The sequence below is a fragment of the Rhinolophus hipposideros genome, assembly GCF_964194185.1.
Source record: "Rhinolophus hipposideros genome assembly, chromosome: 21".
In the NCBI taxonomy this organism is placed as follows: Eukaryota; Metazoa; Chordata; class Mammalia; order Chiroptera; family Rhinolophidae; genus Rhinolophus; species Rhinolophus hipposideros.
Window position 1 is genome coordinate 32,579,234 of NC_138067.1, and position 27,076 is coordinate 32,606,309.

Sequence of the window (27,076 nt, forward strand, 5' to 3'; positions counted from 1 at the left end):
CCTCCTTCCCTTCCCCTGCTCTCAGTATTGGATTCATGCTCATGTCCTATTGATTTCACTCTTTGATTCTGTCCACTTCTCTGCATGTTGGTCTCCACTAGGATCACCCTACTTCAGGACTCCACCCTCTCTTGCCTGGAAGCCTGCCATAGTTTCCTCAAGTGCTCTCCCCACATCCACTCAGGACCCTTCCTCCCCACTCCCAATTGATTTTCCAACATTCCAGCCAGAGTGACTTTTGAAAACACAAATCTGATCATATCTACCCTTGCTCCTAACCTTGTAAAGGCTTCCCATTAGTTTTAGGATCAAGACAAAACTTATCCCTTGGCCATGGAGGACCTGCAACCTGCACAACCCACATCCTCACTACCTTTTCCATCATATCTCACAAACCTCCTCCTCAAAGTTCTTGTACTGCTCTGGCTGTGTGACCTTGGGTGTGTTGCTTAATCTCTCCGAACTTTGTTTTTCATAAAGAATAGGGATTAAAATAAGATGTGCCTGGCCCAACACATGGTAATTCAGCACTAGTAACATTATCATTTTCTGAGTCAGGCCCTCTGCTAAACCCTTTAGAAACTCTGCTACATTGAATCCTCCGCAGGGCCTCGTGATCTGTGAGTTTGAAGCCTCAGCAATTTGCCACAAGAGAGCTTAGATTCAAAGCCCAGTTCAGGCCTGTTCTTATGGCTCTGCTTTTATGAACAACTTTCTAAGCTCAGTTTTCTAAGCTTCCTTGGGCAACGAAGGACTTCATGAATAATTCACTTTTCTCCATCCTACTGACATCTTCAAGAACAGGACTGTTCTGAAGGATTCCAGATTTTGCTTAAAGTGGGCATTGCGTGGTTTTGAAGAAGGGGCCTTTGAGATCTTTGCAAATGCCCCGCATACATACATCTAAGGGGTCCCCCATTTCTGGTGCCATCCAGGTCAGAGTGCACCTCTCTTCTTGTAAACTGGCCACCAAACGTGACTTAAGACTAATTAACTCCAGGGACTTCCACTGGAGTCTTGTATGAATTGATGGGTAAGGAGAAGGGTCCTGTGTGGTCAGGAAGTGACCCTTTATTGGTAGATAGCTGTCTTTGTCGATTTCAAGCGATTGAATTTTTTTTGAAAAAAACCATGGTTAATCACTGAGATGTGAATATTGAACACCTTCCTCTATTTGAGCTTCCTGGGCAGCAAAATGTAAAATAAGTAAATCGGAAGCATTGAAAACAAAAAAGAGAAGTCAATGATTCCAGCATACACATGATTATAATTTTGATTGTTTTAATTTCTGATCATGATTTAGTAAGCAGTTGCTTGGAGCCAAGCAGTGTGCAAGGCCTGGGCAGGAAGGAGTCGCAAACCCATACCTGCAAGAGAGCTACTGGTGAGGACCTTCTGATATTTTGAAATAATATAAAAAATATCACCGTACGTTTATCTGCTTTCTAGTCAGATGCAGAATGTTAAGATTTCTTACATAGTTAAGTATTAGATTTGGCTCTGACTGAGGCTGAGGTGGGGACAGAAGAACTTTTTTGCCCCCACGCCTTTCAGGATTTTTGTGGTTAGCTTTTGCAATCTTTTTTTCCCACTGTGAGCGGACTGTAGACTGCAGACCAAGGTGTTTTGGATTCCACACAGTGCTTTTCGTCTCTTTCCAGCCCTGTGACCTTGCTGAGCAATTTTTCCAATCTCTTTGGACTTCTCATCTCTACATAGGACACATCTCGTTTCCATATCAATATCTTTTCCAGCGCTGACCTTCTGTGGTTCTTTGGAATTTCTTTCAGGCACTTTTTTGGTAAAGGAATCCAGTGATCAGCCTCAGCAGAACCCCAGTGTTAACTGCGGAAGAGAGGCTAACTCAACAAAGTTGCCCAAGGTTGCACAACTGGGTGCTGCCCTGAATTAAGTTTTTATCATTGGCAAAAGGGAAATGAGCAGGAAACTCATGGTAAAGCATTTCATTTTCTAAATGAAAATAGCTCCATCCTCTTGTGTTTGGGTGATCAAAGGACTTCTTGCTCAGAGTAAACAACAGAAAATAGAGGCAAGTATAAAGAAGAAAAATGAAAAGTAATAGTAATCCCAGCACACATGAAAAGAAATGGTGATGCCAATGAGTGGGAATAACATTGCTGTCTATAGTTTGGGAATTTTTTCCTAGGAGTACTCACAAGCATGCACTTATGTTCTATAAATATATTTACATTCATACTATATTTATATTCATATATAACAGTTTATATTTACATAGGCGCGTATTATATGCAATATATAACATTAATTATATACAAAACATATATCACATATAATTAATATATTCTTCCCCCACGAGTGTGCACTCAAGACTGTGCACATGACACTGGGGACCCTTGTGCACCACCTAGTCTTTGGGTGAACCCCGCCAGAGCGGAAGCAGCAGCACACGCGGGGCGCAGCGATCTCGTGCATCTGAACTACAAGTCCCAGCAGCCCACGGCGCGGGCCGGGCTACCGGAGTATGGAGAGACTACAAGTACCGGCAGGCCCGGCGCAGACGCCGGGACTACGAGTCCCAGAATGTACTGCTCGCGGTTCGCGCAGGGCCCTCCGGGATATGTAGTCGTTGGTGGGGAGCTAATTCTTAATTCATTCAGTCTCAAAGGAAATGCAAAGTCCTCCAACGGCCCACCGACACGATTTTTCAAGGGTTAGCGAGGAGCCCTAACACACCATGGGGAAGTAAGAGCTCCTCGGGTCCCAAACTGTGGCACTGGAGTACAACGCGTGCGCATGCCCGGCGGTCGACGGCGCGGGCGAAAGCGCGCGCGGGAGGCCTCAAGCGGCAGGCCCTGCCTCTGGCCCCGCCCCCGCTCCCGGCGCGCCCCGCCCAGGGAGCCTGCGCAGATAGTGCAGGGCAGAGGGCCTCGAGGAGGGACTCGCGGCGCCTGCGCAGAGCGGCGGCTTCTCTCGCGAGGACGGACGCCATTATCGCATCTCCCCGACAAACACCACGAGAATTCCGCAGCCCACACGGTAATTGCAGCTCCCGCAGCCGGTCGCGTCTCCACCTCCCCCTTCCCGCGGGGCGAGAGCGAGAGCGAGATCTCCCCTCCTCCCTCCTCCCTGCACCCTCCTCCGGCCGCCGCGCCCGCCGCCCCCTCCCGGGACGCCCTGCCGGTTCCGCCAACGGCCCGCTGCCCCGCCCGGGAGCCCCCCGAGCGCCCCGGGCCCCGCCGCCCGCCGGAGCGCCGCCGCCCCCCTCAGTTCTGTGAGCCCCTCCGGACGCCCCCGGGCCTCAGCGTCCCGAGGCCCCGCCGCCCCCCTTCGCTGTCAGCCCCCCGCTTTCTGCGGCCCCCGGGCCCCGCGCCTCCTCCCGGGAGCGCCCGGCGCTGTCCCCCCGACGTTCCCGGTGCTGGGGGGCCGATCGCAGGCTCGTCGTCTTCCCACGGGCGACTGTCGGTGTCTTGGCAGTAATTCTGTTCTGCACTCGCGCCCCCGCCCCCGCCCCCGTGGTCACGCCGTGCGCGGGTGCCAGGCCCGGCCCGGCCGCTGCGGGACACTCGGGAGCAGCCCGGCGACAGGGGCTCGCAGGCGTCCCGAGGGCCGCCCTGCGGCTGCAGGCGGGGCCTCCTCTCGGGGCCGCGGGGGGCGGCACACGCGCCCGAGAGCCCCCGCCGCGCCGTCGTGCCCGCCGGCCCCACTGCCCACGGGGTGGCCCCCCGCGCCCCGACGGGACACGCAGCCCCGAGCGCCCGGAACACGAACGGCGTGCTCTGAGCTTGCGGACGCTTTCACGCGGGGCCGGGGGCCGCAGGGGCCGCGTGGGGAACGGGCTGCTGTAGACCGAGCCGAGGAGCGGCCTCGGCGGGGCAGGATGGCGGGTCCTCTCACCGCCGCACTTTTCGCTCTTCCTGGGGTGTGATCCTTTTGAGATGGGGCCTCCAGTGTGTTGCTTTGAAGCCCCTCCCCGCCGCCCCCCACCGTGGCTGCAAAAAGTGGAGGCACACTGCACCTCCCGGGGTGACCTGCAGACGTGCACGGAGGACCGCGCGTCCCCTGATGAGGTGCTAGGGGTTGTCTCGGTGTTGGAGAAATGAGTATTTCCCAAAGAACCGCTAACAAGTGCAGCCTCCAAGGACAGAGCTGGCCTGCCCCGACGGCGCGGGCTAGCGTCCGGGAAGGACGGGATGGCTCCCTGTGTGCAGTTACCTGTTCCTCCTGCGCGGAGCCCGAGGAGCGCAGCCCGCGGCCTCGGGGCTGGTACAGCTCGCACGGAGGCGAACTAGTGGCGGAGAGCGGACGGCCTTCCTCGGGCGCAGTCGGGGCTGGAAGTGGGGGAAACCCGGAACGGGGGAAAGCTGGGGGTCCTCCGGGACTCCGGGACGGACGGCCACATCCGAAAGTGGGTGGCTGGGCCGGTTAACACGGAGCTTTTGACAACCCCGGGCACAAATAGCCAGTGGTAAAAGGAAGCACCACAACTGCCCGTAAAATTAATTCTGAACAGTCAGCTCCAGTTACCTTTTGTGTTGCAGTCAGAATATGTTCTTCTCATGTTGTCGTCTGCCATCGTTGGTTTTAATTTTTAAAAAGCAGTTGCCATCTATGGGATCATGTGCTGTGGCCGGGACTTAAATCATTTCCAGTGTTTCTCATCACAACCCCCCAGTGAGGCAGAGACTGTCCTGTTTTATGGACGAGGTGACTGAGGTCCCACAGAGGTTAAGTGACTTGCCTAAGACACACAGAGCCAGGGTTTGAATATTTAAAATAAATAACATACATATATTTAATATTTTAAAGTAAGGTACATAATAAAATGTCAATGAAAAACTTACGATGGGAAGCAGGAGTCGCCTGTCCAACCTTTTATGTCGTTTTGTTTCTTTAGTAAGTTTTCCATAGCTCTAAATGATAAGCTGGTGTTTTATCATACACATTTTTGACTTTCTGTTATGATACTATGATTTAGCCCTTCATATCGTATCCCACCTCTTTCAGCCCCTGAATTCATTGTGTTCAGTTAACTCATTGTTTGTAACTATGCAAAAGTTGTTTGCTCCGCTACTTGGCAGCCAAGTAGCGCATTACCCTTCTTATACAGCTGTTTGTTTTTCCTATTGTTTGTATTGGCCTTTCTTTTTCTTTGCATTTTCTGCTCCTATTGGCTGCTTAAATTGTTCTAAATTCTCAAGGATAGTGTCAAGTCTCTCCAAACTTCCCCCTCCTCCCCATTCCTCTGTTCTCTTTTTCTGATCTGGATTGAGTACTCTATACCACCACAGGTATCCTGATATTTCCCTTTATTATCCATCTGAGTTTGTTCAGGACTCCATGTTTTAATCTTTGCTTTCTTTATTTCAGTGAGAACCTTCTGCCAAGTAGCCTTACTCCTTTCGCGTGACTTTTTAGGGTCCTCTTTGGTTTTAGGACATTTCCAGAGTGCCAGAGGATGTGGAGTCCCATTCCAAACGCTCTTTGTTTCTGGGGCCTTGTCCTTCAGTTCTGGGAAAGTGTCTTGTATCATTTACTTGAGAATTTCTTCCTCTCTGCTTTTACTCTTCTCCTTTCCAAGTTCCTGTTAGTTTGATGATGGATATCTTGAGCCCCTGAATCTCTTGTCTTTATCTTCCTGTGTCGTTTTGTTCTTATTACTGGGAGAGGGCTTCATTTTATCTTCCAGTCCTATTTAACATGTTTATTTCCATAATTGAAATGTTAATTTCCAAGTGTGTATTTGTTCTGTTCCTTTTTCATAGTAGCTTATTGTTTTTTGAATGCATTATCTCCTTGACTCTGAGGATACCAATAAGGATTTTTTCCCCCCACTTCTGTTTTGTTCTGTGATCTCTCATTTCATCTAGTGTCACTGCCATCATTGTCTTCTTATTTTAAAATACTGGCTTCTTGCTTTGTAGGGCAAGTTCTCCTCAATTATTGGTAGTTGTTGTCTAAGGCAAGAGGAAGCGGGCAGAGAGATCTGAGTTTTAAAATGGACTGGTTTTAAAATGTGTGGGTTTCCCTTTGGGTGATTGGGAACTTGTTACTGTGCTTGGACCTGGAATGCCAGATGGCAGAGAGATTTTCTCTGGCCTTTCAGCTTAAGGAACACCCCTTGGATTGGGGGCTGCTGCACTTGGTCTGGCAGCTTTTCTGTACCCGGACTGTCTTCCCTTGCAGGCGGAGGCGGAGCCCTCGCCCTCTGCTGAGCGTCCTGGGTTTGGGTCCCAGCCGGGTGCCGTTTAGAGCCCTCCTTGGGTTGTACCCTCTCTTGTGTGCTCCAGGTTGCTGTTTCCTTTTCTCAGTCTTTTTGTAAAATCTCTTGCCCGCCGTTTTATTTTCTTTCTTGTGGATTTGGTACACGCTGTTGAAAATCTTTTTGATGGGATGAGCGGAGGTCATGTGTGTGCCGGCCAGCCCTTTGCTGTGAACCTGAGTTCCAGAGCCCGCACTTCACACTCTGGTCCGCTCTCCTGCCTCCCAGGGCCCTGGTGATGATGCCACCATCAGTGGGACGTGCGGCCAGATGATGACGCCCATGGCAGCTTCCCTGGTGCAGTGTGGGTGGATGGCATGTATTCCTTGTGTAGGTTCTCCTGGCTCCGCGGCCTTGGAGGGGTGCCAGGCTCAGCTGGAGAAGGCCAGCCATAGATGTGTGTTGTGGCAAAGATAGCGTTTTCGGATTCTTCAGCTGGCTTCTCACTGTGTCAGTGTACTAAGAGTAAGTAGTTCAGTGTGCCAGCGCTTAAGGAATACCTCTAGTTAAGCAGGGATTGCTGTACTCGAAGTATAATCTTGATGCATTTTCGTTGATTGCCCTTTGGAAATTGTGCCCAGTGAAATGCATCAGCTGTGTTTGCCAAGGCCTTGCTGACGAAGTGGTCCCCTGCCAGCAGCAGCAGCGCTAGTGCAGACTCTCAGGCCCTGCCCCAGTCAGGACCTGCAGCTTTGTAAACCTCATTTTGAAGTTGCAAACAGTTTAGAGAGCTTCCCTACTCCCTTTACCTACTTTCCTAATGCTGACATCTTACATAAATATCCATATAAAAATCAGAAAATTAACATCGGCTGTAACTAGTAACAGTACTAGTTACTAAATGAACAGACCATCGTGAACTTAATCAGTTTTCCACTAATGTCCTGTCTCTGTTTCAGGATCTAATCCAGGATCCCACTCTTCATTCAGTTGTCACATCTCTTTAAATCTCCAATCTGTGATATTTACATAACCACAAGGTATCTCCCCCAAGATATTAATATTTACAAATTACAAAGGGAAAATAGTAACTTCACAGTGGAAAAACCCAGCAGATACCACCTTAACATCACCAGTAGTAAGACATAATGACATTACGTACCCTTGTATATTGCACTGAGACAAATGCGTGCCCTCAGTCTATTAATGAGAAAACCCAAATTGAGGGACATTCACCAAAATCCTGACCTAGTACTTCTCAGAAGTGCCCAGTTTTGTTTTTTGGTTTTTTTTTTTGTTGTTTTTTTTTGGCTTAAACAACAGGAATTTATTTTCTCTTAGTTCCTGGAGACTAGAAATCTGAGATCAAGATGTTAGCAGGTTTGGTTCCTTCTGAAGCCTTTCTCCTTGGTTTGCATGTGGCCACCTTGCCGTGTCCTCACACGGTCTTTCCTCTGTACACACGCATCTGGTGTCTCTTCATGTGTCACTTTCCTTTTCTTAATGAGGACGCCAGTCAGATTGGATTAGGTCCCACCTTAATGGCCTCATTTTAACTTAGTCACCTCTTTCGAGGCTGTCTCCAAATACAGCCACCTTCCGAGATACTGGGGCTAAGGTTTCAACATGAATTTCGGGGAGACACAATCAGTCCTTAACAGGCAATATGGAAGATTTACTTTTCCTAGGTATTTTCTGCATTGTTTTTGTAATGTTTCAATATTTTACAAGGAGCCTAGTTATTGTATAATTTGGAAAAACAATAATGTTAGAACAAAACAAAAAATCCTTTGTGTTTGCATTTAAAATATAATTAGGTTCTAGGCTGAGATAATTATAAACAGATTTTTCATTTACATGAATGTCTTCTGGGCATTTGAAAGTCGTGAGGAGCGCAGGACAATTCTTTGTTGTGAAGCATCGACCCGAGCAGTACAGGGTGTACTGAAACCCCTCCCCACACGTGTTGCTGGGAGCATCTCTTCTCCGTCACTGCGGCAACCAAAAACTGTCCCCTCAGTTTCCAGAAACTTCTCCATTGATAATCACCACTTTAAAGTATAATTTTATACTTTTGCAAATGTTTAAAGTGTTTTTTCTCCGTCTCCCCTTTTCTCTTAAAATAATAACAGGAAGAAATCATGCTAATTACCTCTAGCTATGCCGGGGGAAGGTTGGCTGTGTCTGAGTTATGGCCGAGTTTCATAATCGCGGAAGTTGTCTAAAGACTGTCAAACCTCTTTTGCTGCAGTTTATCCAAATTGCAGGCATGATGCTCAGGAGAAAACAGAATAACAAATGTGTAGTGAGCACTTCAAGCGCTCGACATACATGAATTCATTTATTCTTGACAACCACCCTATGAGGTAGGTGCTGTTATTAGTTAGGTGAAGTGGCTTGCAGGTAATGGAGCTGCACTTCACAGCAGACAATGAGCTTCAGGGCGGCCATGCTTCGCCACCACAAAGTGATAGCTGTCCCCTGCCCAGCGCTGACTGGGTGCCTGAGTTAAGCACTTTACAGACACGGCACGTGATCCTCACAGAAACATTGAAATGGCCACCATTTTACAGATTGGAAACTTTAGAGGCTCAAATCTCTTGGCAAGCAGACAGTTTATACGTATACACCTTATCGTACGGAATAATGGCAAACTTACCCAAGCTTAGTGCCACAGTCAAAATGTGGAGACCCAAAGAGATTATATGAATATATTTTCTCTTCCAAGTCTATTTAACAGTCAAGTAACTTCTCACTGAATTTTCTGAGGTTCTAAGTATCTTGTTTCTGGATAAAGCTGTATTGTGGAGAAGTGATTTACATGTCATGATACTAGTTTTCCCCCAGGAATTAATGAAAAACAACTCAGTTGGACTAATAATAGTCGCCCCAATTTTGTGAACTGATCCCTTTTGCTAAAACAGAAGCGATACAGTGACAAATCTAATAAAAGGCTTTATTTTTATTTTGTATGTTTGTTTGTTTTGTTTTATTTTGTTAAGAGAAGGCAGTCCCAGAGATTTTTAAGAAAGCTAGTTTTCATGCTGCGAATATACCCCCAATTTTTGAGACACCACTTTGTTGGTGTAATTATTAGTATCAGCAGAAGTAAAACCTTACAAAGGCTGTCAGAAAATGTATAAAAGGCAAGTAGGAATGGCTTCAGCATACCTGTACCCCTTTCTCTTCCATTGAGGTTTAAAGTTGATGATGAATAATGACTTCAAGAAATAAACTTAGGTTTTGATATAATTTGAAAAAATTAAAAATGTAATAAATTTTTCCTGATTTCTTGTATTCTTCCTTACCAGTTGGTAGTCTGGGGATCTTTTTCTGATCAAGTGCATTTGGTTCTTTTTTTCCAGATTGATTGTCAGGATAAAGCACACATAGTTTTTCTTGAAAACTAATACTTTTTACAAATATTTTTCTTTGTTAGTGTGAAACAGCACACCAACATCAAAAATTCTGAAAAAAGCCCCTCTAGTCCCACCACATTAATACATTATGTATTTGAGAATACTTTTCCAGTTTTTGTCTACAAAATACACATTTTAAAATACAATATGTTGGGATGGCCGCTTCCCTCAGTTGTTCAGAGCATGCTGTGACGTAATAACACCAAGGTTGCCGCTTTGATCCTCACATGTCATTGTGAGCTGTGCCCTCTTTAAAAAAAATTGTATATATATACATATATATATGTATATATATACATATACACATAGTGTCTGCATGCGTACATAACTTTTTCGGTGACTTTCACTACCATAATTATTTTCCCTGTTTCCATAGTTCTCATAATGATAACCTGTAATGGGTGTATAACATTTCTTTGAGTAGATGTATCATAACTTACTTAGCAATTCTTTTATTTTTGTTCATTTAGATTGTTTCTAATTATTCTCTACTCTAGATGGAATGTGGCCATGAATAGAAGTGTCCAGTCTTGAAAGGGAAAGACTCAGAATTTGCATTTTAAGAGGTTGCCAGGTGTTGCATATTCGCTTTGATGCTGAAGAAACACTTCCTGTGCTAGATGGTCTCCAAGGAAATAAGAGATAATGAACCACAAACCTTGTTTTGTGCATTGGTAAATAGGTATGCCAGGCACGGGTTTTAGATGAGTTTGCATTAATGATTTATTGATAACACCTGTTATAGCTTATGAACCTTAGTTTTTCCCTATGCTCTTTATCTAGATTGTATATATCCCAAAAAACTTTAGCTATACAATGAAATATGTTACATGACTATGCAAGACTGACTTTAAAATGTCCATGTAACTTTACCACTTTAGCTGTTTAAATCTGGAAACAATAAACATGTTCTCATTTTGAAGACGTCTTCTGGAGGAAAATAAACATTAAGGCTCTCAATGAGAATGTCTCAGATAAAAGCTTTGAAAGTCTTCCCTATACCAGAGGGAAATATAGATTGTCACTGCATTCTCTGACTTCACACATATAGTGATCATAAAAACAAAATCACGTAATGAATTGTTCATCAGAAGTGCTTTGACCCATTATGAAGTGTTCATTTTTAGGGGACGTGAGGAGTTGTGGGGAATTTGAGAGCGAGTATGGAGTGGGATCACATAGTTGGAATTTGCTCTTAAAAAGCAACACTTGTTTTCTTTGTGGACAGTACCCGGACCTCATTTGGTGCGTCCCAGAAGATGAGAATCATAACAGTCATCCCTGCTTCTCCAAGTATTTTTAAAAATACTCACCCCTTAGGTTTCCCACCTTTGTCAGGTTATGAGACCTCTTAAAAACAAGAGCTTCACCTACTCGTTTTATGCCCTCTGCCTTGCCTTTGGTTCTGTCCACTGTCCAGGGCTATGCCCAGCCTGTCCCCTCGGAAGAGACAGTGTCTGTCCTCAGTCCTAGAGGGCAAGGAGCAGGAGGAAGGCTCTTGAACCTTCCTTACACCTGCAGTGCAGTGGTGAGGTGGGGCACCCTCCCCACAATGCTCCACAGTAAGTCTCTAAGAGGAAGTGGAGTTTGGCATCAGCACCTGGGGCCCCCCACTGCTTGAAACCTGTGGCTGTTCTTGAATTCAAATGTGATGAAACCATTAACTTCATAAGCCACAAGCAGATAATATGCCCAAAATATTGTAAAGTCACATGAAATTGGTTCCTATTATGCATTATTAATAACTTCTCTGCATCTTTCATCTTTACCCATAGTCAAGAACTGTCCGATTTGATTAAATGTTTTGGACCATCTACCTCCATGGTAGATGGTGGGGTGGACAGTGAGATTTGCTTTGTTCCCTTAAGGAGCCTCACACTGGGGAGGAGGAATGGTGGCATGTGAGTGATCGGTGTCCCAGACAGGTAACCGCAAGGTCAGATTGCTTCTGAGCCACAAGCACGGAAGAATAAAATCTGTTGGAAAAGGCCAGAGAATGTGAAGAGATGAGAATAGGTTTTAGTTAAATCACTGAAAAAGTCAAGTAGAATTGAATGTGGGAAATTGACTATCATTTCTTTGTCCTAAGTTATTTTGTATTTTAGCATTTTAAATAGCTGAGCATAAATAAGGCACACAGTGAAAGTGAGCTGGGCAGAGGGGCTACATAGTAGGGGTGGAAGCCTGGCCCTGTGGCCAGGAGGGCTGGCAGGAAACCTGGGAGTGCATTCAGCCAGGCAGGCTGGGGCCTCTGACTATGGGTGGAGCCCCGTGCCGACAAAGATTTTTGTAATAAAGATTTACATTCTGTGCTTCAAAGAATGCTGCTTGTGGTCTTTAGTGATTTTTTTCCCCCCCGTTTTTCCTCAACGTGAAAAATCATCAAGTAAGTTGAAGCAAAGTTTAACCTTTCTGAACTAGAAGTGGGTTTGGATACACTGGCTGTGCAAATGTGTGCTGCTGTCACAGCCTTCGTGTGAACTACATGTCTCTGCATGTGGCACGAGACACAGGCGTCGCCCTCTTACTAGAGGGAGCAGGGAAGGACTCGGGCTGTGATTCCTGCTGTCACCACAGACGTGCAGCCCCGCAATCCTCTTGGCAGGTGGATGGCCAGGTTGGGACCTTGTGTTGCCATGCTCTCCTCTTGGAAACTCTTTCATCAGGGGGAGCCAGGGATGGGCGTTGGGAGCAAAGTGCTGTGGTAGGCTGCGTTTTATGCCAGGAACACTTCCCTGAAGATGCCAAGTAGTTCACACCCCACGTGTTTAGACTGACTGACAAGTCTGGGTGTCCTGTTAACCGTGTAAAAGTTGCAGCTGCCAGGGGGCAAACATAGTTTGCAGTTAATTGGCCTTCTAAGCATTTTATGGATTTTTAAGATTTGTGGGATTAAACTAATTTCACTTTTGTTTGCAAAACGAGGGCTTAATATATTAAATTTGTGTAATTCAAATTTGTATGAAATGCAGTCATACTATGTTAGGGAGGAGAAAGGAAACTCAAGGGGACGCAGTAAGAGGAAAGCAAACATATACTGCATGGGCTTCCCTTCTCACGGAGCTCTTAATAAAAAATTCAGTTCAGCTTGTTTCATGGGTTCTTCCAGATCATGGGAGAGCTCAGTAAGCCTGGTTGCCCCATTGGGTGTGTATGGATCCATCTAATCTGAATCAGAAATCACTCTTTCCAGCTCCCAGGAGGTGGACCCGTCCAGACCTGGAGCAAGGGACCGACCCTGTAATAGAGGCACCTCAGGATGTCTGGATTACTGTTCCATAATTGTGTCTCATTTAACCCTCAGTCTTGAGGCAGTTTCCAGAGTGCTAAAGATGCTGTGAATGTCGTTAAACATGTAAAAGGCAACAAAATTTCTGTAAAGGGCCCGAGAAGTCCATATTTTTGGCTTTGGGATCTCTGTCACAACTGCTTGACTCTGCCCTTGGAGGGTGGAACCCTGAATGGGCATAGCTGTTTTTCCATAAAACTTAACCTACAAAAACTGACAGCTGGCCAGATTTGGTCCTGGGGCTGTACTTTGTGAATCCTCAAGCTCTGGACAAAAAGTACTAACGCATGTGGGAGAAAGAAATCAAGGTTGGGAGTTGAGTGACAGTAAGATGATGGTAAGGAACACTTCTGCTGGCGCCACGCACTGTTCAGAGTGCTGTCGTCACGTCACAGCCCGCTCTGCCAGTTGTCTCCAGCATCCACGCTCATCACTTCTGATGGCGAGGTTTGGGGGCTATCTGGAGGAAGCCACGGAACCATCTCATTTATCTGGTGAAGGGACTGAGAGTGTATAGGTCAGAAACTTAATTTATTTTGGGAAAATTTACTTAGAAAGAAAATGTCCGTGACAGCCTCTCAGATGTACAATTAGTATTGGGCAAGTAAGTCATCCTCAGATGAGAATGCTTCTGTCCATCCTCACTGCCTTTCTTGGGGGAAAAAGCCTCAGCATCTCTTTAGGAATTGTTTTGTTTTTTTCAGGCTTAGAAGTTGCAAGAATAGTACAAAGAATTATGGTATCGTCTTCTAGATTCTCAGATGTTAATATTTTGTATTTGCTTTATCCTCCCTCTTCCTCTCTACAACTTCTCTGTGTGTATTTATGTGTTTTTTTTTTTCTTTTTCTGAACAATTTAAAATACGTCTGTCTGCCCTTAAATACTTAAGTGGCTATTTCTTAAAAACAAGGACATTTTATTACATAAACAGTTTAATTTAAAATTAGGAATTTATCATTGATGCAGCTCTGTTATGTAAGCAACAGAGCTAATGCAGATTTTACCAATTATCCCAATAATGTCCTTTATAGCAAAAGAAAAGGGGACTCTCTCATGATCTTTGAATATACTTTTCCCCAAGAATATTTGGCCCCCATGATGATGCTGGCATGGCTGTGTCTGCCAGCGACCAACATACGACTTTTACTGGCCTCCTTACGCTTTTTCTGTTTTCTGTTCTAGATCATACTAGCTGGTAACTAGCTGGTAACATACTAGCTGATAACAATCTTTGGTTATCTGCCCTGCCTCTGATAGCTGCTGTTTGGGTCAGAAACCTCTGGAATGCTCCTGGCATCTGCATTTGCCACCTGTCATTGTTTCTTGTTCTGGTGACTCTCCAGTTGGGAGTTAATTTTCATTTGTTTTTATGTTACTGGTTAGGATTATAAATTCCTTTAACGGTTTGACACATGCTAGTTGTTTGGTTTCTATGAAATTGTGAGGTGGACAAAGGAGGTAGGACACTTACCCCTGGGACTGCTGACCACCCCCTCCCCAAACTTTGCGCAGTATAAAGGCATACGCAGGAGGAGCAGGTGGGGATAAAAGGATTTCAGTTTCTGGAGGGAGGTGAGGGAAGGAGGGATGGATACACAGGCCCAAACTCCAGGGGAGGGAAAAGCGAACACGTGGTGATGGCTAACGTGGGCTTAGTTACCTGGGCACACAATGAGTTAACTGTGGGAGCTCTGCTTCCCCCACCCCAGCCCCACTTCTTCACTGCTGTTTGGTCTCCTATTCCTTAGTACGTATTCCTGATGTATGTTTCAGATAAGGGGAGTGTTTAGGGATGGGCCCATCTCTAAAATGGGGACACACCTACATCAAAGGTTGTGAAGATTAAATGAGATAATGTTTAATGTAGTGTTTAAGATTCAATAAATGGTAGCTCCTATAATTATTATTATCAACTTTACCTGCCAGGTCTTGTATCTTTTTATGCTTGTCAACCTCATAGAGTGCTTATTTAATTGAGAGAAATTTGCATCTAGTTAGAATTTTGTCTGTGATAAACTAACATCATAAAATCTTAGAAATGTAGAATTGGACAGGAGCTTAGAGGAGTTTTAAATGAGTATAAGTTGCTAATTAAAAGCTTGGCTGTGGTTGTAAAGTATACCCTTGCAAATGCAAGAATGCACGATAATTTTGCGCTTCTGTGAGGAACCTGCCAGTACGATGTGAGCCCACATCCTGGGGGTGGGGAACCCCACAGACCACTGTCCCAGCAGCTCTCCTTGATAATCATTAGGTTTAAGGCACCCTCTTGTTCTCTCCAGGGGAGTGATTTTTCTCTTGTACTTTTTGTTGTAAATTGTGACAGATTCTGTTACTATACAATGTTGTAATTTGGGTGTTATTCAATGATACTTTATTGAGAATTTTCAATTCTATTAGATGACTTTAGACAAATTGCAATGTTGAGTGTGAATTCTTACTATCTTCGGACTGATATTTCTTATATGAACAGATACCTGTGGGAAAATGACAAATTTTATTTTTCATTTAGTATCTTAGTATAAAATGAGCCATAGTTGGATTTAGGTATACAATCATCAAAATATAGTGTCTCTCTGAAACATAATTTTCTTCTGTTGTAAAAATTGACCTATGTCATCTAATTCCTTTTCACATCTCTGAATGTTTCCATGTTAACTAAAAATAGACTTACAAGTGCAAAGTGTAAGAGAGAGAGAGTCTCCAAAGAGTTAATGCAAATGCTTACTTTTGACTTTGTTTTTAATGAGGAGATGATTAGAACCAAGGTTTCTACTTTCCTTGCAGCTGAAAGACTGAAAGAGCTGGCAGGGACTTGAAGCCCTACTTTCAGGATTATCTGTGCTCGTAGGAGCGTTTGAACCGCAAGGTTATTCCTTTATCCACTAACCAAGTATTTGTGGTTGGCTCCTGTGTGCCAGCGTGGTGCAGTGGTAGTGGCGATCCAACGCCAGAGCCTCTGTTTTTACATTAAAGTGAGACTTGCAGCGGCTAGAGGAGCCATTACAGCCCCAAAGCAGCCATAGACACTATACGGAGACCTGGGTGTGGCTGCATTCCAATAAAACTTTATTTGTGGACACCAAAATGTTTGTTTCATATAATTTGACATCTTGAAATATTGTTCTTCTTTTGATTTGGCTCATGGGCTGTACAAAAACAGGTGGAGGGCCAGATATGGCCCCTGGGACCATAGTTTGCCAACCCTTGGCTTAGAAGATGTTTGTTGAGTGAATGAGATCATATACAGGCAGGCATGGGGGAGCCAGACTGCGAAAGGCTTGAAACCTGGATAGAGGAGTTTAGACACGATGTCGTCAGCAGAGGAGGGTCATGGAAGGTGCTGAGCTGGGCTTTGAGAAGATGAGCCCCCTTCGGAAAACTCACTCTGGAACTTACCTGCAGGAGAGCTCTTAAGTGTCCCTTGTAGCATATGTTTATGTACAATGTGTGCCCAATGATTATTTTTTGAAGAATGTATAGAATGAGTGCAGTAAGATCACTTAATATTAATTGTGTAAAAGAGTTCACAGAGACTCATTAAAGTTTCTCTTGTAACTAAGAATAAGAAATAAGGTTACGGTGTTTAAGCCTACAGTTAATTGTTAGTTATACTTCTGCATCTTTGGCAGATGTGGTATTTTATATATCAGAATAAATACTTCACAATGTAAGCAGTTTAGTAGCTATCAGGGAAGAATTAAATATATGAGTGTTATATATGTAAAGTCCAAAATTTTTATTGCAAGATATATGCAGGCTTCTAAAGTGTATTTACATTTATCTTTGACAGTTGGTAAATCAAGTAAAGGTTGCTTTTAATTACATTCATGATTTATATTTTACAGCAGAAGTTATCTGGAATTCACTTTAATGTATATGTGGCTCTTATGTTTTCTTTTTAGAGATGTAGTACCTGAAAGCAATGTTGGTCAAAATGTAGTCCACAGAACACCAGGAGTGTCCCTGAGACCTTCCCAGGGGATCTGTGAGGTCCACACAGTTTTCATAATGATTGTAAGAGGTCATTTGCCTTTTTTGCATGTTGACATTTGCACTGTTGGTTCAGGATCAATGGTAGTAAAACTACTGCTGCGTTAGCACAATTGAGGCTAACCCCCCCTGCAAGCTGTACTTGTATCATTGTATTCTTCACTGCCACGCGATTTAGAAAAATCCTTTTTCACCTAAGAATGTCCTTGATGAAGCAATAAAAATCATTTATTTTATTAAATTGCAACCCTTGCATACATTTCTTTTTATTACTCTGTGTGACAAAACAGGAAGTATGCAGAAAGCACTTCTGTGGCATTTCAGAATTAGAGGATTGCCCTTGTGCAATTTTGAGTTGCTAGCTAAATTAGCCGCTTTTTTCATGGACCACCAGGAAAAAACTGCTGACATTTCTTACTAAATGAACAAAGTTAGCCCATCACTTCAAGGAAAGCAATTAACACTATTGCCATTGATAAAATTTGAGCTTTCAAGTGAAACTGGAATTTCAGAAAGCTTGTATCTGCCACTAGGAGCCTGACAGCTTCCTAATACTTACAGACTTTTTTGATGAGATCAGTGCTTATTAATAATGAATGTGATGCTTTTGATAACATACAATAAACAACATTTGGAAGATCGGCAAAGCTCAATGAATCAGTATTTTCCAGATGACCAATGCATGATATTACAAAATCACACTGGCTTAAAGATCAATTTAAAGGGCAAGACAGACCAATGTATTTTAAAGTAATGAAGAACAAAAAGTTCACAGATACGGTTTCAGATTCTACATTGCAACAAGCCTTTGGGAAAAAAACAAAACACTGGTTGAGTTTTGGTATTGTATTAAAGAAGAATATTTATAATTATCTGAAAAGGCTATTAAAATACTCTTTCCTGTCCCAGAAGCATCTCTCCAGGAGGCTGGATTTTCTTTATATGTATCAACTAGAACAATCTATTACAACATATTGAAAGCTGATACATATATGAGAATCCAGTTTTCCATTAAGTCTGACACTAAGAGATTTGTAAAAATGCCAAACTATGTTTCTCTTCTTAAGATTTTGCTGCTTTGGAACTGAAGTTATTTTTTTATAAAAAATGTTTTGTCTGTTCATATGTAATGTGTTAGTTTTTATAATTTTGAAATGAATAAAGAAATATACAAACGTTTTCTATTTTAATTTCAAATGTGGTAACTATTGATAGATATACCTATATATAAGCACAAGGTTTTGGGGCCTCACTAATTTTAAGATGCTAAAGGGGGTCCCGAGACCAATGAGTTTGAAGCAGGACAGTGGGTGCTGTGGGATCAGCTTAAATCCAACTTCTCTTTTCTGCATTTGTGGTTTATATTTGAGGCGCCTTATTATATATTTTGGAAAGCATGAATGAAAGTGGCAAATTTAATCAAACATGTTAGCTATAAGGAGGAAGGGCCTGCCATCTGAAGCCAGTTTGACCTTCTTTTCCTAATTTTAAACTTAAGCATTTTTAGGGGGGTGTCTTAAAGAATAAACAGTATGAAGTAAGCTGAGTCTTTTTCACACATCTCAGATTAATAAAAATTGGTTTCTTTGCTTACTTCATACTGGCTTTTAATTGGTTATTTTATTACTACACTTATATCTGGAAGGATTTGACTAAATGGAATGATCTTTAGTTTCTTGGAAGTTTCCCTGTTTCTGGAGGTACAGCTTTTTAACTTGGTACTACTTAGCCACTTCCTTAAATGGGAATGGAAATTACTGCTCTGATTTTTATGGCGTTGTTGACTGGCCATTCCTGGGAAGGGCATGGGGGGGCTGGGATCCAGGGAGGCGGGCCTGCTGAGGACCTTGGTGATGGCGGCCCTTCCCCATCACTCCTGTCATGGTCCTAGCGTCTTTTCTGTGTAATTGCACTCCGAGACTTGTAGGATCCTCTTCCTCTCGGTCTTGTCCATGGACACTCCCAACCCTTAGAGTAATACGTTCAGTTTATATTTTTGTGAACTATAAAGTGAAGTTAGACTAGCACCAGATGCTTCCAAGGCGCCTCCAAGATGCGTAAGGGGTGTGCCTGGCTTTTTTTACCTATGGCTTGTGGACTGCATCTCGTCAGTCACCCTGCATGTAGTAAATAATTCTAGTAGAACAGAGTCAGGTCACTGCCCTGGGAGGTTATACACCTGGCTACATGGTTCTGCCACCTGTGGAGGTCACCTGGTCCAGATCACATTCAGCACTGGGGCTTCACTCAAGGGGTGATAGAAGAAATAGCTCTATGAAGACTGCCCCAAAAAACTGATGGGGAAAAAAGCCCCATATGAGATGACCCAAGTGATGTCATTCTTGCAGTGACTAAGAAAAATCCGAGGGTCAGTACAGGGAAGCTTGGTTCAGTGTTTTTTTCTTGCTGCCTTTTTTCATGTAATGAAAGCCGATCGTCTATAGTGTTTTCTTTTTGTTTTTGTTTTTGACCTTTACTGCTAAAGATAAGCTGTATGCTCAATTACAGGAGCCTTTCTTTTATTCCTGTTTTAATGGTCTTGTGGTTTTATTGTATGGGTATCCAAAATTTAAAATTTCTTTGAAAGTTAGCAAAAATTAAAAGTCATTGTGCAGTACTGTGTTTCAGGTGATGAACAGCCTGTGTCTGTTGCTGACAGCTGATGGGCAGCTTGTTGTATTTTCACTGTTAACAACTGAAAGTGTCATTCCCATAAAGTTCACAGTCATAAACTAAATAGGTTTGTGATGTAATTATGGCATAGTCCTTATTGAAATCGAAACACAGACACAGAGAACTTTGAAGACCCTGATCCGTGTTTTTTAAGGAGAAATGCTGACCTTCATAGTTCTGCATTGGTGTGTAACTACAGTGGGTTCTTCACTAGATTCATCACACGTACGTTCATTGAGGGGCAGTGTGTTCCAACCCTGTGCTAGGCAGTGAGCGACATGATGAAAATTCCTGCCCTGATGGAGCTGATCTGCTACAGTCGTAGGGGAGACAGATCTAACCAAAGTGAACATTTAGCACATGTCGTAAGTTAGACGGTAAGTGCTTTTCGATAAAGCAGGAGAGGGGAACAGGGAGGTGGGTGCTGGTGGTGGGTGCAACTCAGTATCACTGGGAAGAGGCAGTAGTAGGTGGTGGAGGGGCAGGCGGGTGTCAGAGTGTAAGGGCCCTGAGCTGGGCGTGTGCCTGCTGCGCTGGGCTGAGTGGGCAGCAGTGAGGAGAGCCTGAGGCGTACTAGAGGTGCTGCACAGCTGGTTTCAGAGAACCAGGAAGCCATCTTGAGTGAGCAGGACGCCTTCAGTGGGCTCTTAACCGTCTGATATGTGTTATGACATGATCCAGGTAGTTTTTCAACCAGGCATTGGAATAATTATGGGGTAAAGGCAGAGCAGGGAGACCCCTGTGGAGGCTAGTGCACACCTCCAGATGGTGCGGAGAATGTGTATCATGAGAGAATTTGCCTACAGGTAGGCATGAGAGAGAAAAACCAAGGACTGAACGTTTTTGGCCTGAGCAATGGGGTGTTGCCTTAAATTGAGATGGAAAGTCTGGGAAGAGCACGTTGGTTGTGGGGTGGGTGTTGGGTTCGGTGTGGCCTGTTCCAGTTGAGACTAGACACCCAAGGGAGCTGTCCAGCAGGCTGTTGGCTCCGTGGATCTGGAGTTCATGTGCGAGGTCTGAGTTGAGGGGTGAATCTGTTCAGCATTAGCACGTGGATGGTATTTCAGGATGATTGACAAGAGGCCCAGCACAGAACCCTGGGTACTCCAAGTCAGGAAGATGATACGAACCCACAGAGAACCTGTGCGGGACAAGGCCAGGAGAACAGAGCCAGGCAAGGAAGGTGTGGGAGGGAGGCCGGCTGTGGAAGACGTGGCAGTAAACCCTGAGCAGGTACTTTGGTGGGCAGGGCAGGCATGCGGGGAGAACTGGATGGGGACAGTTTGGTGGGTGGGAAAGCCAGAGCCTGGTCTGGCTCTAGAATACAAGGGGAGAAGATGGAGACAGCACACTAGGTGTGACAATTAAGTTTGCGAACTTGTTGCAATGATGTGGCTAATCTTTTTTGATATCAGAGGGATTATTTGTTATGAATTTGTCCCAACTGGACAAACAGTTAACCAAGTTTACTCTTTGGAGTGCTGAAAAGGCTGCGTGAAAAAGTTAGACGACCTGAACTTTTCGTCAACAATTCATGGCCCTTGCATCACGACAATGCACCAGCTCACACGGCTCTGTCTGAGGGAGTTTTGAGCCAGTAAACAAATTACTGTATTGGAATATCCCCCCTACTCACCTGATCTGGCCCCCAGTGACTTCTTTCTTTACCTGAAGATAAAGGAACTATTGAGAGGAAGACATTTTGATGACATTCAGGACATCAAGGGTAATACAACGACAGCTCTGATGGCCATTCCAGAAAAAGAGTTCCAAAATTGCTTTGAAGGGTGGACTAGGCGCTGGCATCAGTGCATAGCTTCCCAAGGGGAGGACTTCGAAGGTGACCGTAGTGATATTCAGCAATGAGGTGTGTAGCACTTTTTCTAGGATGAGTTCGCGAGCTTAATTGTCTGCCCGCATATACAGGCCAGTCTGTGGGGAATTCTGCTCTGAAGGGAAGCGAAGGATTGGAGATGGAGGGGAGGTGGAGAAACAGCAGCGCGATGTGTATTGGGAAGGACCAGGGAGACTGCTGAAGTGAGGAGGGGTGGGCGCACTGGGGGACAGGAGCAAGGTCAGGAGGTGCTTGTAGCAGCCACAGGAGGGGGTGCCAAGTTCAAGGGAACTGATGGGGAAGAGAAAGCAAGGCTGCCAGCTCCCCGAGGGAAGGAGGAGAGGGATTTGGAGGGGAGAGGAGAAAGTTTGACACAGTGGTTCAAGAGAATGGAAACATTCGCAGAGCAGGGTAGGGCTGTGTGGTGGCCGTAACCTCGGACACACCTGTGCAACTGGTCACGGCTGTGTGGTGCACATACCTTGTAGGCTGTATACTTATTACTTTATTTCAGAAAAACAATTTCACAGTTGATCAATAAAATGGGCTTACAGAAAACTCAGTAATCCAGAAAGATCAAGGATGACAGTCAGTTCGTGTTGTCTGTATACTCTTTCCCTCATGGGTAACCTTAAGTTACTGTATTTTGCCGTTTATAATGTGCTCCTGTGTATAATGTGCACCCATGTTTTTGGGCCAAACATTCAGGGGGAGAAATCTTTCATGTCAATTTTTTAATTCCAATTTTTATTTGTTTACATTCAGTACTTGTTTTTTGTATTATAAAGGAATTTTAGTATTTAGTATGATACAAGAAATTTTACGTAACAAATAATTACAAAACACAAGAACAGATACAAGGTCCAAGAAATTTTATGTACCGTTAACAAATTTTTGATATTAACACATCATAGAAGGCCAAGAACTCTTTGTTGTTGCAAGTTCATCTTAAGTTCAACAAAGCCGATTATTGTATTCCAGGGTTATTATTTTGCATATGGATATCGCTATTGAGTTCTAGAGTTACACTTTTAACTCATAAGCATAACTAAAAGAATTGAAAACATGTTTTCAGATATAGATACAGAATTAGTACTAACGCAGATTTAGTACTAATGCACATGTATAATGCACATCCTTATTTTTCCTTCACAAATCTGGGCAAAAAAGTGTGCATTATACACGTATGTATCAGAAGTACGTATCATTCCAGATCATCAGGTATGCATTCACACACACTCGTACGTATGCACGCAACTTTTAGAAAGCAGAATACGGGTTATATACATACTGTTCTGCAGTTTTCCTTTTATATTCCCTTCTGTTAGTATTACATTGTGGAGCTCTTTCCCTTGTGGTTCATGTAATTAAACCAATCTCACTCACACTAATGTGTGCAGTATTTTATAGTAGGGTGTGCCGTCATTTACCATTTGCTTCCCCTAAGAAGAAACACTTGGGTTGTTGATTTGGTTGGGGGGCACTGTTTTCATGTGTCCCATGAAAGATTGTCTCTTGACAAGCTTGCTAGGGTTCTAACTAGTCATTTGCATTAGAGACGTTATTGTCCCTTAATCTCAGTCCAGTTGCTTTATTATATTAAAACTGGCCTATCTCCAGGACTTCTGAGAAATGGCAAATTTAATTTGCCAAAATGGCAACTGCATGTATCGCTCTGTTCCAGTTTTCTTGGGCTTATTGCCCTAGTTTTTTCTATTTAGACTTTCACTGTTAGCAGAATTTTAAGTGATTCTTTATCTTGGCAACAGAATCATTTTGAATAAACAACTTGGATAATGTATGGTGTCCTCATTTGGAAGAGAGTCGGATTCAGGATTTTATGGTGAACTCGGAGTATTTTTTTAAACTCCTTGCACAGGTTTTAGAAACCAGGAAGAAGCTTAGTTGGGTCCTTGAAAACTTTCCACTAGCCTTTTATGAGAGATAAGTATTTAACCTGAAAGCCGGATCCAGGGCCATCATGAATGGGCTTCAGAGAGTATCATTTAAGTTAAGCTTAGCTGCATGTGACAGATTCCAAAAGACGTTATTTTAAAGTGATTGGTTATTTCTCTTATGAGGGAATCTGGGGCAGGCAGTCCAGGGACATACGGTGGCTCCACACGTGTAAGGGCCCCAGGCTACCACTTCCTTCTCGTTCTTTGCCCTGCCATTCTAGCCCCTGTCCCTGGACCTGCCATGCGCAACATCTGAGCTCACGTCTCATTGGCTGGAACTTGGTCAGGTAGTCACAGCGTGCTGCAGGAGAGGCAGGGAGCCTTCCTCTGGGGGCCACAGTCCCCTGTAAATTAGGTCTCTTGAACTGGTGTTGCTGAACCCTGTGAAACTTGGCAGAATTTTGTCTGTGTTCTTTTTCTGGGAAAGGGTCCATCATTTTTTTTTTTTTAATTAGATTCTGAAAGCAGTCTGATTCTAAAATGTTTTAAATCTATCAAGTCAAAGATTGGTTGGGTGGCATTATCTAACTGAGGACTACCGCCTTCATGAAGAAGTCCAGTGTATCCCTGTAATAACCTTTGCGTTGGTTCTTAATTCAGAAAAAACAAGACCGAGTTTATGGCATGAGTAGCTTTGATCTTCAAACTGACCACCAGGTAATCTGTACTCAGACGTCATCTTCAGAGGACACAGATTTAGCACGACACCTTATTTCCTTATCCTGACAGGTTCTCCTGAATCAGTTCATGTGGGTTCTGCCTGCCTCTGAATCCTGGAGCAGTTGCTGAGGATGATGAAGGTTGAAGAAACTCCCAGTGTTTCGCACAGACACCAGGTTCAGAGAACATTACTGCATGTAACTGAGGTTGGAACTGAACATTTCCCCCCAGAGTTTACGCCTAACTATGTAGTTGTCTGACCATTTTAAAAAGTATGTGGTTTTTTTTTAAGTTTTGAAAAGATGATACATGAACATGATAAAAATGCAAATATTATATATATTTGCAATATTATACAATGCAAAATATTATAGAAGGGTGAAAGATGAAAAATAATTTCCCTTTCACCCCTTATATCCCAGGGATATTCTATGCATATCTAGTGTATTTCTTTTTTTAAAAAAAACATGTTCTGCCCCTTTATATTCGTGTAATACTGCATCTTGGGAGTTGTCCTTAGAGAGCTCTGCCCCCTTTTTTTATAGTTGTTTAGAATTCCATTATTTGGCTGTGCCATACTTGTTTTTGTTTTAAACAACATCCTATTGTACATTTAGGTGGTATCCATTCTTTTGCTGCTAAAAGCAATGCCTTAGTTGTTTTGTGTTTTTGGTATACATAGATCTTTGCACAAATATGTGAATCTGTGTGCTGGAAGGATTCTTGAATGGGGAGTGGCGAGGTCAGGGCTGTGGCCAGTAGCATTTTGACAGTATATTGCCTGTTGCTTTTCAGGGTTATACTCCCACCAAAAGCACAGTAGAGCGCCTATTTCCCCTACTTCCCAATACTCTTCCAGTACAGCGTACCACACTTGAGTGAGTGTTGCTTTGGTTTTCTTTAGAGTCTCCTGTTACACACGTGTTGGGTCTTCTTTGCCTGTCACTATGTTACTTTTTCTTGAACTCTTTTTGTTTCTTTTTTATTCTTAAATTTTTCTTCCTTTTCTCCTTTTGTTTTTCTTAAGGCATAATTTATTGTGTTTATTTGCTCTTTGATTCCTTCTAGTTTAGTCTTCATTTCCCAAATTAGTGTTCTTTTATTTCTCATCTTAGTTCCGTCACTTCATTTTTGAGCTTTTCTAATGCTGGTTCATGGTTAATGATATCTTATATCATTTTCTTCATGTATTTTAGCCTGTTTTGAAATACTAGGATAACATTTTCATCTCTTTTGGGGACATGTCTTTCTAGCATGTTTTCACTGTCTCTAGTGATGTTAACTTTCTCCTATTCTCTTTTAAAATATATTATCTTCATATGAATTGGACCTCAGTATTTTCTGTTGTTCATTTTATGTGGAATTAATTTTCCTGAATATTTAGAAGGGAGGTATGATTTAGAATAGTTTTTCTAATTTCAGTGTTCTAGAGCTCTATTTTCTGTGGTTTTGAGGAAGTTTTAAAGAAAGGAGCAGCTCGTTTTCTGAATTCTCCTGGCTCTGTTTTTCTCTCCCACATTTAATTAGAGTTTTATTTTCCCATCACTGTTTTCCCTGTCCTGTACGTTTTGTATTCTGTTGCCAATCATTTCTTTTCAGTGTGTTTGGCTTACAGGGAGCTTTTTAGTTTTGAGAGTTCATGGGGCCCAGAATGTTCTAGGCCTTCCAGACTTTACTGCAGACCTCTTGCATTTGTCCACTGTGAGACTGTGCTCATTTCCTGGTTTTAGCTGTTCTCAAGTTGACACATTGCTTCTGTTTCCTGCTTCATATGTGCTTTTATCATGATGTTCTTGTAGCTGTCAGTGGTGTGTCCCCCTTTGCTTGTATTTTGGGGTTTGTCAGGAACACCTTATCACTCAGTTCCATTTTAGATATTGACCTGGATTTGGGTTTTGCCAGTCCACTTGCTCCATGTGTTTTTATGCGGGAGATTTGGGGAGAATAAAAATCTCTGGTACTGCCATCTTTTCATGGTCGGGCTGTGCGAGGGATTAGTCGGAGCTCCTCTGAGGTGCTGTTTCCCCTCCTGATAGCTTATCAGTGTCTTCTTTGTTAAGGACAATTGATGTTCTCTCACCTCATTCAGTATTGTGTGAGGGGCATAAATTGGGAATAAAAACACCGTAGCCATTTTTATAATCATACATTTGATTGTGTTTATGTAAAAATGTTGCATTTACTCTATAAAGGAAGATTTCAGAGAGGAGCTTGTTCCTCCTTCTAAAAATTGCTGTCCCTGGGAAATTCTGGAACTGGTACCATGTATGCTATAGAATTTAAACCGGCCACAGGAGAGGAAGAACCACGTTGTTTATAGCATTTAAGAACACGTGTGAAACCTGTGAATTTAGCTTAATGCCTGTTGGAACTTTCCATTAAAAGGAGCTGTCAGGAAGACTCCTACTTGAAAAACTAGATGATCCGTAATTTTTAATTTAGCGCCCCGCTGTCCCCTGGGAGTTGTGACAAGCTACAGTGAGTACTAACTCATGAAAGGAGCTGTGCTCTACAGTTGAATGTGTGGTTTCTGCCCTCAGGGAGCATGTAGTCTGGTTGGGGAAAGATAAATAGTTTATTTTATAAATTTATTTTATAAATAAATAATATAAAGCATGATATGATACTTATATGGTGACATTGATTCCTGAGTTTTCCAGGACATCCTGTTTTCAGTACTATATTTAGATCCCTGGATCCATAGAAATATTTGGAATGACATGGCCTCATTTCTGTTTTGGAAAATCAGGTCACTCTAGTAGGCCTAACCTAAGGGTTTTAGGAGCAGGAAGAAAGTAGCTGACTCCATTCCAGACACAGTGCCAGGCTCAGGAAATGACAACTCATACCAGAGGCAGGCGGCCAAGCCCTGGAAAGTGCAGTGTGGCCAGGATGGCACTGCTGCTGGGCACGGTGGTAGGGTAGTGCTGTGGTTCCGGTCTGCGCTGGAAGCCAAGGGGAAGCAACACAGGAGCTTAGAGGGCACGTGGGGTTGAGGACTTGACATGGAGCGCTGAAGGGTCCATTTGGGTAAAATTCGGGAGGTGGGACATCTGGTACTACTGGAG

At 43.5% G+C, this 27,076-nt stretch overlaps 1 protein-coding gene across 12 annotated transcripts in view; it reads left to right on the top strand.

Moving 5' to 3' along the window:
• Nucleotides 1-2,896: 2,896 nt before the first annotated feature.
• The window catches only part of BANP (BTG3 associated nuclear protein), a 118,265-nt gene continuing 94,085 nt past the window's right edge, over nucleotides 2,897-27,076 (top strand). For 7 of the 12 annotated variants that reach the window (XR_013992231.1, XR_013992232.1, XM_081032997.1 and 4 more), the window contains exons 1-2: nucleotides 2,907-3,018; nucleotides 24,078-24,214. The gene's annotated coding sequence lies outside the window, so the exon portion shown is untranslated. Of the gene's footprint in view, nucleotides 3,019-21,757; nucleotides 24,215-27,076 lie in introns of those variants that run through there. The other 5 variants (XM_081032993.1, XM_081032995.1, XM_081032996.1 and 2 more) reach the window with 4 other exon arrangements.